Below are 15,310 nucleotides of genomic sequence, written 5' to 3'. Positions count from 1 at the left end.
TATCCCACCCTAGCAAACATCTGGCATAGTTGGGAGGTGTGCCAGATATGTGAGCTGTGGTAATTGCACAGCGCACACATTCAGGATTAATCTCTTGGCATTACACATGACTTGGCAGTTGATAGAGTGGTAGCCCTTTCTGTTAATGTAGAGCCTACCCTGTTCCCTGGGTGGTGCCTTAATTTCTACATGTGTGCAATTTATGCCACCTTGTACTTCAGCGTAGTGTGCTACACAGCAGAACTCCTGCATATTTCTAGCCCTCTCCCCAGAACTATGAGAAAAATATATGTGGTCACTGCCATGTTGGAGCATGGCGTTCAGGAACTGGAGAAGGATCTTGGATGCTGATGCCTGTGACACCCCCAGCATGTCCCCTGTTGGTCTCTGAAAGGTATCTGTAGCTAAGACTCTAAGGGCTGCACATACCTTTGTTTCCACTAGGATGGGTTCCCTTTGGTTGGCTCTGGCTCGGAGTTAAGGATGGCAGAGGTCACAGAGTTCCTGTAGTATGTCCTTGTCCACCGTTTAATGCTCCACAATTTCCACATCATGTAGGTTGTGAAAAGTTAAACACAGCCTGAAAAGTCTTCTACTTGTCAACTTAGAACTATTAGTAGCAACAACAATGGCTTCAGCCTGTAGCACATACAAATGAATTAAAGCAGCAGTAGCCCCTAACATTCTGTCCATGCAGACTCCTTTCCATGTCCATATTCCAAAAGTTTTGGAATCAGACCTCTCAACCTCTTAGCTCCAAAAATCTGGGCAACACCCAAAATAATGGCAGGACAAAGATGCAAAACTATGGGCAAATTTTAAATTCTGCTTTTACAAACTTAAAAAAAAATTGTTAGCATTACAGGATTTGTGCATACATTGTCTGAAGGCTATGAAGTCTGAAACTCAAATTTATGTAATTATTTAGTGACTTCAGTCTTCACTAATTTGCCAGAAATCAACAAATTGTATAAGGAACAGACCAAAATATGAGGCAAAAATCTGGACATTCTGTGAAAATCTGAACAGTTGAGAGGTATATTTGGAATCCACAGGAAAAAACAGCATGGAGTGTAAACAGATGCTTTATAGCTTGTTGAGTAGTTAAACCATGTTGGATTGGTTAATTAGCATGCAGTTCAGCTGCTTATGAAGTAATTAGCATACCACGGTGTTTACCTTGTTTGCATGATGGTGTGCACCACTATACGGTGCTTACTGAATGTAAAACTTTCTGCGGCTATGGGCACTCTATGCAGTGATATGCACACATCGAAAAACAACTATGTAGGCTTTATTGAATCACCTTGTTAGTTTTTTTATAGTTTTTTTATTGCTTATTTTTGAAGATTGTAAAATTATTGTTCTTAAAATGTTTTTTTGTAATATTGAGGAGCTTTTTTCACAGGGCATCTGTTGAAAATGGGTACTTACCCAGTTAAACTTTCCCAGTAATCAAATGTCAATAAAAATAAAATAATAATAACTCAAGGAATACTGGTGAAACAGTATGCTCATAAAACTTTATGGATCAATAATTCATTTAGTGCAGGAAGAAATATAACTTATTTAGTTTTGCTTTTTATTATAACAACGGTGTGCAAGAATTCCCATTAGTAAATATGGCTAATTATGCAAGTTGAAGTGTAGTTTCATAATCTACTTCTCCAAGCAGTTGTTGGATAAGTTAATAATTTATTCTGCTATTTTTTCATAAAATTCTTACACTTGCTGCAGCTTTACCAATTAAACATCTCAGTCATAGATGGTTTAAGGTCTTTACATGGGGGTATAATGAAGAAAAGTATTTCACCAAGATGTAATGCTGTTATTGGAAAAAGATGGTAGTGTAGGTAATGCCTTTCTTAACTTCATATCTGTTCTCAGATTTCTCCAATATCTCCAATTATTTCTTAATTTTCTAAAAAAGTGAGAGGCACTAACATCTGGTTAAAGTGGGTGATTTCATGTACTGTACTGCATTGTGAAAGTAAAAACTGTTTTAACTCATGCTCATCCATACCTGCAGTCTTAAATTGCACCTTTACTTTCTTTTTTAGTTGTAGTCTCAAGCACTAACATAAATGTTCATTCCATGGTGCGACTGATTTATAACAGTAATGTTGTATTATCTGTGACTAATTTATTTTATTTTATTTATTATCTTATTTTACATTTGTTTACTGGGAAAGTCTGACTGGACACATGTCCATTTTCAGAGGAGGCTCGGGGAGAAAAGCTCCACATGAAACAAAGACAATCAGAGGTAACATATAGCAGTAGTTTACATACATGTAGTTTACATACAGGTAGCTTGTATACTGGTAGTATTTAATTTTTGTGGATAGTACATTTGTAAGATCAGGTTGTACACAAAGCTACAATGCTTGATTCCTGAGTATAATTAACACCTAAGTATAAGAATCACCTCATTACAGAACATTATTTTTCCTAGGAATAAGAAGTACAACATTAGACTTTATCACAACACAATACTTTTCCTAGGAAATAGGTGGGGAGAAAATGGTTAAGATTAAACACAGCAGTTTGAGTGGTGTTAGCATGCAACGGCCTATGTAATAGATAGGACTGGAGACTGTGCTTAGTCCAGATGAGAGACTAGTGGCAATAGAAGAGAGATTAGTCAGGAGCAGAACAACGTCACAACCATTTGTTTAATAGGTGTTTTTTAGGGTTGATTTAAACTGGACAGGAGATGTAATGGATGTAATATTTTCTGGCAGTGCATTCCAGATTTTTCCAATATAATTTGAGAAGAGGGAGTCCCATGCTTTTTTTTGCTTGTGCTGATTTTTATATGATGTTTGTTAGTGGAATTTAATGTTCTATCGGTGGAATAGTGTTGAAGTAAAATTTGTAGGGCAGGTATTTTTTCAGGTTCGTACAGTATTTTGTGGGCCATAGATAACTGGTTGTAATGAAGGAGGTGTGAGAGCTCTAGCCAGCTGAGTTGTTTGAGGGACACAGAATGGCGGGCTCTAGCTGTTAAGTTTGAAGCGCATCTGGCAATTTTGTTATAGCAAGATTTAAGATATGCAAGCTCAGATTTCTTTGTTCGTGAGTATGGGGGTTGCAGATAGGAGAGTAGAGATTAAGTGAGACTGAGCAATGGTAACTTTAGTATTTTCGGTGAAGTACTGTTTATTCTTATATACAGTTCCTAATTTTTTGTGTAGTTTTTCAATTGTTTGTGAAATATGATTGTTGAACTTTAAGTTGCTGTCAATTTCGACACCTAAGAGTTGGCTGTGTGGATTTGGGGAGATAATGGTATTGTTTAGTGACATAATGTTAAAGGTATTAGTGGTTAAGGTTGATTTAGTGGGTTGGAAAATCATAAGGTTTGTTCTTTTGGGATTTAAAATTAGTTGAGTATTAGTAAGCCAGGTTTCAACTGCTAAGAAGGACTGTTGAGTTAAGGTCTGTAGTTCTTGTATTGTGGGAGCAGCACATATTACTGTTGAATCATCTGCATTTTGGATGAGAGAGACTTGTGGTGTTGAAGTGTATAGGTTATTTGTAAATACAGAAAAAAGTAATGGACCTAAGAGCGAGCCTTGGTTGACACCTACTGTCACTGGTAGTAGGGATGATAAAGTGTGTTGCCAAGAGACTGCTTGCTGGCATCCAGTAAGGTAGTCCTGGAACCATGCAAGAGTATCTTGGCAAAAGTTTAGTTTGGAGAGTACATTTAGTAGCTTGCTATGGGAAACCATATCAAAGGCTTTTGATAGAGTGAGGAAGATAGACGATACGTAGGTGTTATTATTCCTATTATAGTTGACAGTGTTGGTAAATACCATTAGAGCAGTTCATGTACTGTGATATGCACGAAATCCATGGTGAGTTTTGGTTAGTAGTTTGTGGGTATGCAGGTAATTAGAGATTTGCATATGAATGACCCTCTCTAGAATTTTGGAAAGGGGGTGACAATATTGCGATGGGTTGGTAGTTAGTGAGTTCTGTTGATGAGCCTCCCTTATGGAGAGTTATAATGTGTGAAATTTTCCAAATGGCAGGGACTTTTCATTCAGCTGTGGATCTGTTGATAAGAATTAATATAGGATAGGCTATACCCTCTGCTGTTAGCTTTAGTAATTCAGCAGGCAGGTTGTCTGCAGCTAATGTGGTCGGTTTTTGCTTCTTAAGTAGTTTTTTGATTGTCTCGGGTTGCAGGGAGAAATTGGATTTAATATTGGGATAGAGTTAGAGGTAGCTGAGGTAAGTGTGGGAGATTGACTGCTGGATAGAGCTAGTATTGTTTTAGTAACGTATTTATTAACTAGGGTAGCAGTATTGTCAGAGTTATTAGTAGCGTTAGTTGGGGGTGTCCTGACTTTGCCTGGTTGAAGTGTATTATTTATAGCTGATCAGAATTTTTGTGGATTATTGCGATGCTTAATTTGTATTTCAGTGTAGTAATTGATTTTGTCTTTCTTAATTTGCTGCTTTGCTTTGTTCTTAAGTTCATGGTTGTGTAGGAGGGAGGGTTGGGACTTTGTTTTGTTCCATGTTACTCATGTCTTGTCTCTGGATTTATGCACTGACAGTGTTTCTTTTCTTAATCATTGGGCGTGATTTTGTTTGACACATATATTTCTTATTGGGGGCTTGAGAGTTTAGTATAGATAGGAAGGTAAAGTTACAATACTCGATTGAATGCTGTAGGGGTAGAAGTTTGAGGAGTATCCAGTTACAGTGTTTGAGTATATCTATAAGGTTATTGGGGTTCAGGTGTTTTTTGTTTCTTACTTGTTTAAATGTTATTTGTTTAGGTAGATTGGCTCGGTTCCTCAGTATATAGGCTGGGTAGTGGTCAATAAGCCTGTTTGTCAGACAGACAGAGTAAGAGTACGGTTCAGGCCTGTTTATTAGTATCCAATCTAGGGAGGATGTCAGTTGGCTTATTGATTCTACTGGGTGTCTGGATAAGCTGTGGGAAGCTGTAAAGGTTTATGCAGTTTTTGGGGTTTTAGGAGATGCAGTCTAACCAGTCAGTATTGAAATCACCCATAATAATAGTCTCCTGAGGTAATGTTGTCCTACACCAGTGTAGTATGTTTTCTAAAGCTTCTAAATTATCCCCAGGCATTGTTGGGGCTTGGAGATTTTTCATCTAAAGATACTATGGAGAGGAGGTCTTTGAAAAGTAGGGCTACACCTCCCCCCTTTTTGTATGTCTGTCTATATGTAAGATATATTTATTTATTTATTTATTTCAGTTTGATGACCGGGAAGGTCTACTGGGCTCAGGGAGCCCATTTTCAGTGGAGGCCCAGGGAGAAAAGCTTTGCATTGCATTGTGATTATACATAGTTATTCACAAATTATCTGCATTACATAGTGATTATGCACAGTTATTCACATAAAAATCTGCATTACATAGAAATTATACAGTTATTCACATAAAAATCACTGGATCCTACCCAATTCGGCTTTGTTAAGGGCAGATCTTGCCTCTTGAACCTGGTCGACTTCTTTGAAACAATTACCAAAGCCATAGATGAAGGGAAGGTAGTCCACACAGCCTACCTGGACCTCGCAAAAGCCTTCGACACAATACCCCACTCGGGCATCATAAATAAGCTCACCAGCTTAAATATCAACCCCTATGTCACAAGATGGGTTTCAAACTGGCTCAGGGATAGAACCCACATGATCAGAATAGCAGGTGCCATGTCAGACTCTAAACCAGTTACAAGTGGCGTCCAACAAGGCTCAGTCCTGGGACCTCTCTTGTTCGGTATATATTTCTCCGAGGTACAGGCTAACATGGGTGACTATGGCTGACCAAGTTTGCAGATGACTGCAAACTGGGTGCTGTAATCAACTCTCCGGCTGACACAAGCATCCTCCAAAAGGGTCTCTCAGAGATGGATAACTGGTGCCAGAGTCATGGCCTAAAGCTAAATGCCAAAAAGTGCATAGTCATCCCCTTTGGGAAAAACAAAGTGCCCACAAATTTCCACATAGGTGGTAATCCATTAAGTAATGAAGAAGTAATTAGGGACTTGGGGACCCAAGTAGATAGCAATCTCTCCTTTGACAATCACGTTGCCCACCTTATCACGAAAGGGTTCACATCTAGATCAAGAGAGGTCATTGTGCCCATCTACTCATCACTTATCAGGCCCATAATTGAATACAATGCCCCATTTGGGATGTACCTTACCTGACACCTGCAGCAACTGTAAAGACCCCAAAAGTATTTCACCAAGAGGATCAAGGGGCTCAAACAGATGCCCTATGCAATTCGGCTAAAGAAACTCCAGCTCTACTCAGTTGCATACCACCTACTCAGAGGCGATCTGTGTCTGAAGTATAAGTCCATGTCCAACACAGTATTAATGGACATGCTTCACCTCAGGAAATCCAAATCCCTTAGAGCTACACGCTCCAGGGACTTGAACCACAGCACAGAAATAAATAGGACATGCTGGAGGGACAGATTCATATCCCAGAGGCTCCCGTCACTCTGTAACAAAATCCCAATCCATGTTAGGCAGAGCCCCTCAATGACCCTCTTCAAGAGAAATCTTGACGAATGGATGGGAGATCGTAAGTTTACCCGTGGGATCTCTTCTGTGTCCCTGCTTGACAGAGGTGCAGTAAACTAACCTTAAAAGGGCTACCTTCTGTGACCTACTATACAGAGGCACAGTCAACTAATCTAAAAGGGTGGTGAAAGCCAAACACACTCTGGCTAGGCTTATAAATGCCCTAGGGCAGATAGCCTAGTATCAACCTATGAACCTATGAAAATCAAATTAAGTGATGTGAAAATATATATGCAGTTATACCCAGTTGTTCACATAAAAATCCAATTTAGATGAAGAAGAGTACAATTAAATAAAATGTTGTTACACAGTGTGTTCACAGTTACAGTCAAAGTAAAGAGAAACACAAATCAAACATGATTAAGAGTCAGAGGACATCATAAGTTATATGGTTTCAGTGTTGAGTATTTATGAAGGTATGATATAGAGTAGGAACAGCGGATTTATAGAAGTTGAGGGTGCAGAAGGTAATTTTAAGGTAAAGTACAGGAGTAAGTCATTGCAGATTATATTTTTAGCTAAAGAAGTTAGCAGAGGACTGGGAGTATGATCACAGGTTAGGAAGTATTTGAAGTGTAAAGGAGGAAAGGGCGACTGGGAAAGAGGGGGAAGAGAAGTGAAAGAGAGCAGAGGTGGTAGAGGTAGAAGAGGGTTGAACAGGTGATTACTTTTACTGGGGGTAGTATTTCCTTGTTAGCTATGGAAGGCTTTAGCAAAGTTTTGGTGAGAAATATAGTATCTAGTGTGTAAAGGGAGAGGTTGGCATGCAGTTTGTGGACTTTATTGTTTATGCTTCTTATGTTAATATTTAAAAGAAGGATATCAGATTTTCTCTTAGGTTGGACAATTGTGGTTTGGAGGGTTGTGAATGTATGATAGTTTGAGTGGCTGAGCTACATGGACTGTAGGTTGGGCCAGGATTTGGGTGAATGTCACCACTAAGAGATAGTTTGTCAACTAAGTTGAGTATAGTTTTAAGGAGTTTGACTATTTGTTTGCCATAGAACTGAGATATACTGGATATTTTAGGAAGCGGGAGAAGGGAAACTTGCATGTGGTGAAGTGTTGTTATATTGCATATGGAGCTACATATAGGGAAGTTAACTGGCATGGGTGCTGTTTATTTTTTTATTTATTTTTTTTTTTAGCAAAAGGCATTTTGTTAGTAAGTGTTGTTTGTATCAATAACTAGGTACAGAAGGGGTGTAATAGAGTAATTTAGCACCAAAATGTATGCAGGTAGATGAATATGATTAGGTGTTTGGAGGGGGGAATGGTTAGAGAAGTGTAAATTCAAGGATATGGGGAGTGGGTGCGAATCAGACCTCTTAACCATACCAAATTATTCAGTTTTTACCAAGTTTTGGAGTCCAAATAATGGGTTGCCATGATTCCTGAGTGGCACCCCTTCATTTCTGATTTTTGTCTTTTAGTTTTATTATTTTTTTTTTGCAGTTCACAGTGTGTGTGTGTGTGTGTGTGTGTGTGTGTGTGTGTGTGTGTGTGTGTGTGTGTGTGTGTGTGAGTCCAAATAATGGGTTGCCATAATTCCCGAGTGGCACCCCTTCATTTCTGATTGTTGTCTTTTAGTTTTATTATTGTTTTTTGCAGTTCACAGTGTGTGTGTGTGTGTGTGTGTGTGTGTGTGTGTGTGTGTGTGTGTGTGTGTGTGTGTGTGTGTGTGTGTGTGAGTGTGTGTGAAAATGCCCCCATGTATTGCACCTGGTGGCTAGAGGTATGTAGGCCCAAACCCTGTACCTTTGGTACAGGGTAAAAGAGCCTAAAGTCCCTAGTCAGCATCTCTGAGCTTTGTCTAGGTTTTTTTGAGCTAAGAGTTTAGAGCTAAGCTGAAGTGAACAGAATTTGTATTCCCCCATTATTGGCTATGTCCAGGCTTTTTGTGCTAAAAGGTTGACAGCTATGGTAAGAAGTGAGAACTGAATTCACTACATGATAACCATTAAGTTTCAGTCTTCCTATTTTGTAGGGGACTGCTGATTTGGCATAGTGGTATGTTGCTGTCACTGTAGTGGAGGGGATCCTGGGTTCAAGACTTGCCAGTGAAATGCATGGTGGTAACACATTTTATTCTAGCAACTTTTTAAAATTATACAAGCAATGTTTAAAATGTGTCACTGGTAAGTCCCTAGCCACCACCACTTGTGAGCTTTGTCCAGGTTTTTGTTCTAAGAGTTGAGAGCTATTGTGTAAAGTGAGACCTGGATTTGTATTCCCCCATTATTGGCATTGTTTGTACATTTTTTGTGCTAAGAGGTTGAGAGCTATGATGAGAAGTGAGAACTGAATTCACTAAATGATAGTCATTAAGTTTCTGTCTTTATTTTCTTCAGGAAACTGCTGATTTGTCATAGTGGCATGTTGCTCTGACTGTAGTGCATAGGGCCCTGGATTCAAGACTTGCCAGTGACATAGTTTCATAGTTTCATAGTATAGTACTAGGCTATCTGCCCTGGGGCATTTGTAAGCCTAGCCATAGTGATGTGGCTTTTGCCACCCCATGAAATGGTACAAACATGTACAGATAAAATCTAGAATACTGTGCCTCTGTCTAGTAGTGACACAGTGAAGGTCCCCTTATATAATAGAATTAGTTTACTGTGCCTCTGTCTAGCAGTGACACAGATGTGACCCCTGGGGTAAACTTACGATCTCCCATCCACTCATCAAGATTTCTCTTGAAGAGATTCAGTGAGGGGCTCTGCCTAATACAAACTGGGATCCTGTTCCAAAGCATGGGAAGACTCTGGGTTATGAATCTATCCCTCCAGCATGTCCTATTCATACTTGTGCCGAGGTTTAAGTCTTTAGCTCTCGTGGTCCTGATGGATTTGGATTTTTTGAGGTGGAGCATGTCCATCAGATCCTGATTGGACATGGCCTTGTATGTCAGGCAGAGATCACCTCTGAGCAGGCGGTATGCTACTGAATAGAGCTGAAGTTTCTTTAGTCTGGCAGAATAAGACATATGTTGGAGACCCTTGATCCTTTTGGTGAGGTACTTTTGTGGTCTTTCCAGCTGTTGCAAGTGCCGGGTGAGGTACATACCAAATGGGGCATTGTACTCAATCATGGGTCTGATGAGGGAGGAATATAGGGGTACAATGACATCCTTGGATCCAGATGTGATACCCTTCATGATGAGATGTGCAAGGTAGAATGTTTTTCTAACCACTTTGGCAACGTGGGTGTCAAATGAGAGGTTGCTGTCTACTTGGGTCCCTAGGTCTCTGATTACTTTTTCTGTACTCAGTGGGTTGCTGTCTATGTGATAATTTGTGGGTACTTTGTTTTTTTCAAAAGGGATAACTATACATTTTTTGGCATTTAGTTTAAGGCCGTGACTACGGCACCAGTTGTCCATTTCAGTGAGGCCTTTTTGTAGGATGTGTGTATCTGCTGGTGTATCGACTATGGCACCTAGTTTGCAGTCATCTGTGAACTTTGTCAGCCACAGCCCTCCCATGTTTGCTTTAACATCTGAGAAATAAATGCCGAACAAGAGGGGTCCCAGGACAGATCCCTGTGGGACACCACTTGTGACTGGCTTTGAGTCTGACATTGCTCCAGCGATTTTAACTTTAAGGGTTCTGTCCTTTAGCCAGTTTGCAACCCATCTAGTGACATAAGGGTTTACTTTTAAGCTGTTTAGCTTATCTATGATGCCTGAGTGGGGTATTGTGTCGAAGGCCTTAGCCAAGTCCAGGTATGGTGTATGAACTGCTTTGCCCTCATCAATGGCTCTAGTGACTGTTTCAAAAAAGTCAACCAGGTTTAAAAGGCAGGATCTGCCCTTTACAAAGCCGAACTGGGTGGGGTCAAGCGTCTGTAGGTCCCCTATGTCTCTGTTTATGAGTTCCATAATGATTCTTTCCATAGCTTTGCAGACCAGGCTAGTCAACCTTATGGGGCGGTAGTTTCCAGGGTCTGTAGAGGCACCCCCCTTGTGGAGTGGGACCACTGTTGCTGTATGCCAGTGTTCAGGTACATATCCCGAAGTAAGACTAAGGTTAAATAGCATTTTTATGTGTGGGTTTAGCTCCCCTTGGAGTTCACGTAACACGCACCCCGGGATACCGTCAGGTCCCATTGATGCTGTGTTTTTTGCTTTGTTTAGGGTGGTTCTCACTTGGACATCTGAGATGACAGGGAGATTACATTCAGCTGGGATAAGTATCTCTTCTTTTGGGGGTGAAGGAGGCGAGAAATTTGCACTGAACCTATCAGCCAGAATATTAGCAATATCTGTGGGTTCAGTGTATTTTTTGTTGTTGTGAACCAACTCTGAGCATATCTGAGGGTTTCCGCCCAGGTTTCTAACATAGCTGAAGAAGGCTTTGTGGTTATCTTTAGTGTCCTTAGCGATTTTTCTCTCACAGTTTGCCTTGGATGTTTTTATGAGAGAACATAGTTTTCTGCTAATGTTGATCAGAGATGTCTTCCCTTCATGGGATTTCGCTCTGACGTGCAGTAGCTTCCTTCTTTTGTTATACAATTTGTTTATGGCTGAGGTCCACCAGACAGGATGCTTACATTTGGTGGAGAGGGACTTGGATTTGTTTGGTATTGCATGATCCATGCATTCTTGGAGATGTCCATAGAAAGCATTTGTGAAGGATTCGGCATTGTGAGATGTGGTATCCACTGGCACAGTGGGCTTAAAGGATACCATCTCAGTCTTAAGAAGAGTGAAGTCTGCTTTTGAGAAGTTTTTCACTGTGGTCTTTTGTGCTGGGGGGTGGAGGTGGGATATGTATATCCAGGGTGATTAGTTTGAGGTCAGATCTCACTAGTGAGGGGTATACTTCTGGTGTGGAGCATTTTGTCCCCATGTTTGTGATGATCAGGTCTAGTATATTATCTCCCTAGTGGGAGAGGTGACTAGTTGTTCCAGTGCATTTGAATTTATGAATTCCAGGAACCTTTGGGCTAGGGTATTAGGGCTAGAATAATGTACCCAATCTATGTTTGGGTAGTTGAAGTCTCCCAGTATGATGGTATTTTGTGATACATTCATATCCTCCAATGTCTTCAGGAAGGCTGAGTGGGGTTCTTGAGATTGTGAGGGTGGTCTGTAACATGCTACCAGTTGTATAGCAGTTTTGCCTATGGTTAGTTGTACCTGTATGGTCTCTGATGCTTCATGTGTTGCTACTAACCTGGAGGTGTGGATGTCCTTTATGAATATGGACACTCCCCCTCCCTTTGTGGTTCGGCCCGGGTTTTGGGGCCGAAAAGCATGATACGAGGTATAGCCTGGTAGTGCTGGGGTGCTCTCAGGAGCCTTGAACCAGGTTTCAGTTACTGCACAGACGTCGATGTTCTCCATGCTGAGGAGTGCATCAAGTGCTTGCATCTTGAGATTTAGATTTCTGGCGTTGAGCAGCATTATCCTTAGTTTTTTTCCATTTTTGTTTTCTAAGGAGGTGGGTTTGTCTTTTGAGCATTGCCTAAAAAAGGCACTATGGGGGTGGCAAGAGCCTTAGCCAATATCCGGAAGCCAGTGGTGACAGGTGTAAGCCATCCCTTGCAAAGCAGCGTGGCTTGTCCAACATATCATCCCAGGCAGACAGACCTTGGATCCCCTTAGAATGACACCAGTACTTGAGCCAATTGTTAAACCTGATCATCTTGTCTTTGTATTGTGGTATCATTCTTGGTGAGGGCAAGATGCTGCTCAGGGTCAGGGTCATACCAGCCTGGGCTACATAATCGGAGAGCTCCTCTATGTCTCTTTTCATGTAGTCCAGGGAGGTACGTCTCAGGTCATTCACACCAGCATGGACAATGATGGAGTCATATTTGTACTTGCTTTGGAGTGACCTGAGTGCGTGTGGTATGTGGCGGATCCTAGCTCCCGATAGACAGCTCACAGTCACCTTCTCCTTGTTCAGCCTGGTCAGTGGGACATCAGTGTGTCTGACTATGGAGTCACCTATTACTAGTGTATCAGGCAAGGTGTTTGGCCTTAAGGGCTGCGATTGGTTGACACACTGATTTATTGAAGTATGTGTTGCATGTGTTTGTTTTGAGGTGGTGGATTTTTGGATGTCTGCTTTGGGAGCCTCTGTTGTTTTGGTAAGTTTTTTATTAGAGCCTCCGAGTATGTCTTTGTGTTTTTATGTGTTTGGTTTGCAGTTGTGGTAGGTCTATGTGGGACTGGGATTGTTGTGTGTGTGATTGCCATCTCCTCCTGTCTGGTCATGCCAGCCCTGAGTTGAGAGAGTTCAGCCTCCAGTTTGGCTATATAGTTGCATCTCTCACATGCAATTGTGTTTGTTGGGAGGAGGAGAGGGTTGTCTGTGTACATGAGACAATTGTAGCATTGTCTCAAGATGCCCAGATTGACCAGCTGAACTGGAGACGATGCCAGTAATCTACCAATCGACATGCTAGAACAGTATAAGGGAGTGGTATATCTTTAAGGAAAGTGGGTATTCACAGGGGTGGTAAGTAGATGTAGTGCTTTACTTAGTACAAGAGTGCTTACTTAGTAGAGAAGTATTGAGAACAAGTGCTAGGCTTATAATACAGTGAGTATTCTGGTTATACTAAGAGTAGAGCTTCCTTAAGGGAAAATTTGAAGAGCAGACTTGGCGGAGCCAGAAAAAGTTTAACCTTGTTTAATCAAGTTTAACCTTGTTTAACCGGCGCTGCACTATGCGCACAACCGCGCAAAGCTGTGCAAACGTGGATTTTAAACAGTGAACTACAAAAGAGCTAGGAATGGTCCCAAACAGCCAATTACTACAGCTTCTTGTGCTGAGGTCACTGCCCCCAAGGACAGGTAGGCTGCTCAAGGCTCCCCACTCCCACTGGTGAGCAAAGAAACTTCCTTCTATCCAAGTAAGGTAATGGACAACACAGGAACTACACCACAGCCCAGAATACAGCAATGCCTGTAAACTGGTCTAAGCTAGTCGAGGAAGGCGGTAAAACAAGGATTATTTTTTTGTTTTTTTGGTAGAAACACACAGAAAATGCAGAGACAGTGATAAATTAGTTACACAGGCTAGCACACTTTAGTGGCCAGCCTCCACAGTTAAATTAAACAAACAAACAAGCAAACTTTCGATCAAATTCGACTAAATGTAACTTTAAGTGCAGATTTTAAAATAAATGCAGCAATCAGTTAAAAAACAGTTCAGGCTAGTTCAAAGTAAGCTACAGAAGCTATTTCCAGTGGAAAAAAAGCAAAGATACTTAAATCCAGAAGGTAGTCACTTTTTCGAGTTCCTTGCTGCTAGGACCACTCTGTAAACCCACGTGGAGCTTGTCTGAGCAGTATAGCCAGAAAAAAACACCCAGAGGCGGATTTTAAACAGTGAACATGCATGGTGGTAACACATTTTATTCTAGCAACTTTCCAAAACTATACAAGCAATGTTTAAAATGTGTCCCTGGTTTTTGACCCCCCCAAAAAAAAACTGAAGTTGAAAATAAGTGCGAGAAGCTGTGCAAGATGCCTGTGGCTTATACTACTGTCATTCTATTTATAGTGTGGGTATAGAAGTAGACTTTTATGATGGAAATGTTCTGAATTGGGCAGTTTTTTTCATTATTGGGTCATGCATTTTGTTTCATTGCCTACAGTACAGCCTACTGGAAAAATGTTCAAACAATATATTTAAAATGTGCTCTGTCTAACAAGTGTGCTGTATTATATAAAGAATATAACTTAAAGTCAGGAAGGTGTATCAAAGAAACGAACACATGCATGTTTCTTGTTTTGTGTGTAAGGGGCCAAAGATTTGAAAACAGCCCATAGGTAACCTTTTTCCACCACTGGCCAGATGCATTGTCTTTGGATGTGGTGTGTGGGTTTCAATGCTATTTCAATGAATGTGAGTTTCAAGGGCAGAGAAGTTTTAATGCCAATTCTAATTTCATTGTGAGACAGTATTGCTTTGTTTAGGAGATGTCTGTTAGTGTTTGTGCATTGTTGTGCAGCAAAATGTAAAAATAAAATCCAAATAATCATTGTAGAAGTAAAGCAGTATGCACACATTAGTGTTTATGGTAAATGGGGAGAAATTGCCAGGTGATGAGACATTGGAATAGCTGCAGGGGGACTCTGGTGCCATATTTTGGCTGTATGTTCTTCAATTTGCGTTTGAAAGTTGGTATCCCACAATTCTATTGGAATGGGTGGGGTTACGTAATTATGTATGCAAATTAGATGTTAATCAGTGAACAGATTTGTACCTAATTTTCATGGGCCTTGTCCGGATTTTTGATGTTTCCAGGTTGAGAGGTATGGTGGGAATAGTGGTGGGTAGGGGAGCATAGTGAGCCCAAGTGCAGTAAGGGTGAATGGAGCAGGTTGAACCCAGTTACCACAGCTGCTGACTGTAAAAAACAATCAGTAGGACCAGGTCAGTATCTGTGTCCAACTTGCAGGAAGTGGTTATCTAGCCAGATAGAATTAGCAGTTAATTTATAGGGAGCCATAGGACTACCAGATGGCAAATTATATGTAATAACTGAAGCAGATCTGTAGCTCTATCCCAATATGATAGATTTAGCAGATTGAATTCCACTCTTTTGCTACCTATTCAATTTTGTACATGACCTGTTTTCTAGTTATTCATAGGTTGGCCCTAGGCCCTATACAAGCCTAGCCATAACAATTCCCTTGCTATTTCTTCCCACAGTATTTACTTCCCTGGACCCCTGTCTAGCAGGGTGACTGACATAACCCCTGGGGTGAATTT

The sequence above is a fragment of the Protopterus annectens genome, chromosome 3.part1 (assembly GCF_019279795.1).
Source record: "Protopterus annectens isolate FY-2018-M chromosome 3.part1, PAN1.0, whole genome shotgun sequence".
Lineage (NCBI taxonomy): Eukaryota > Metazoa > Chordata > Ceratodontiformes > Protopteridae > Protopterus > Protopterus annectens.
Note: the sequence above shows the minus strand (reverse complement) of the source record.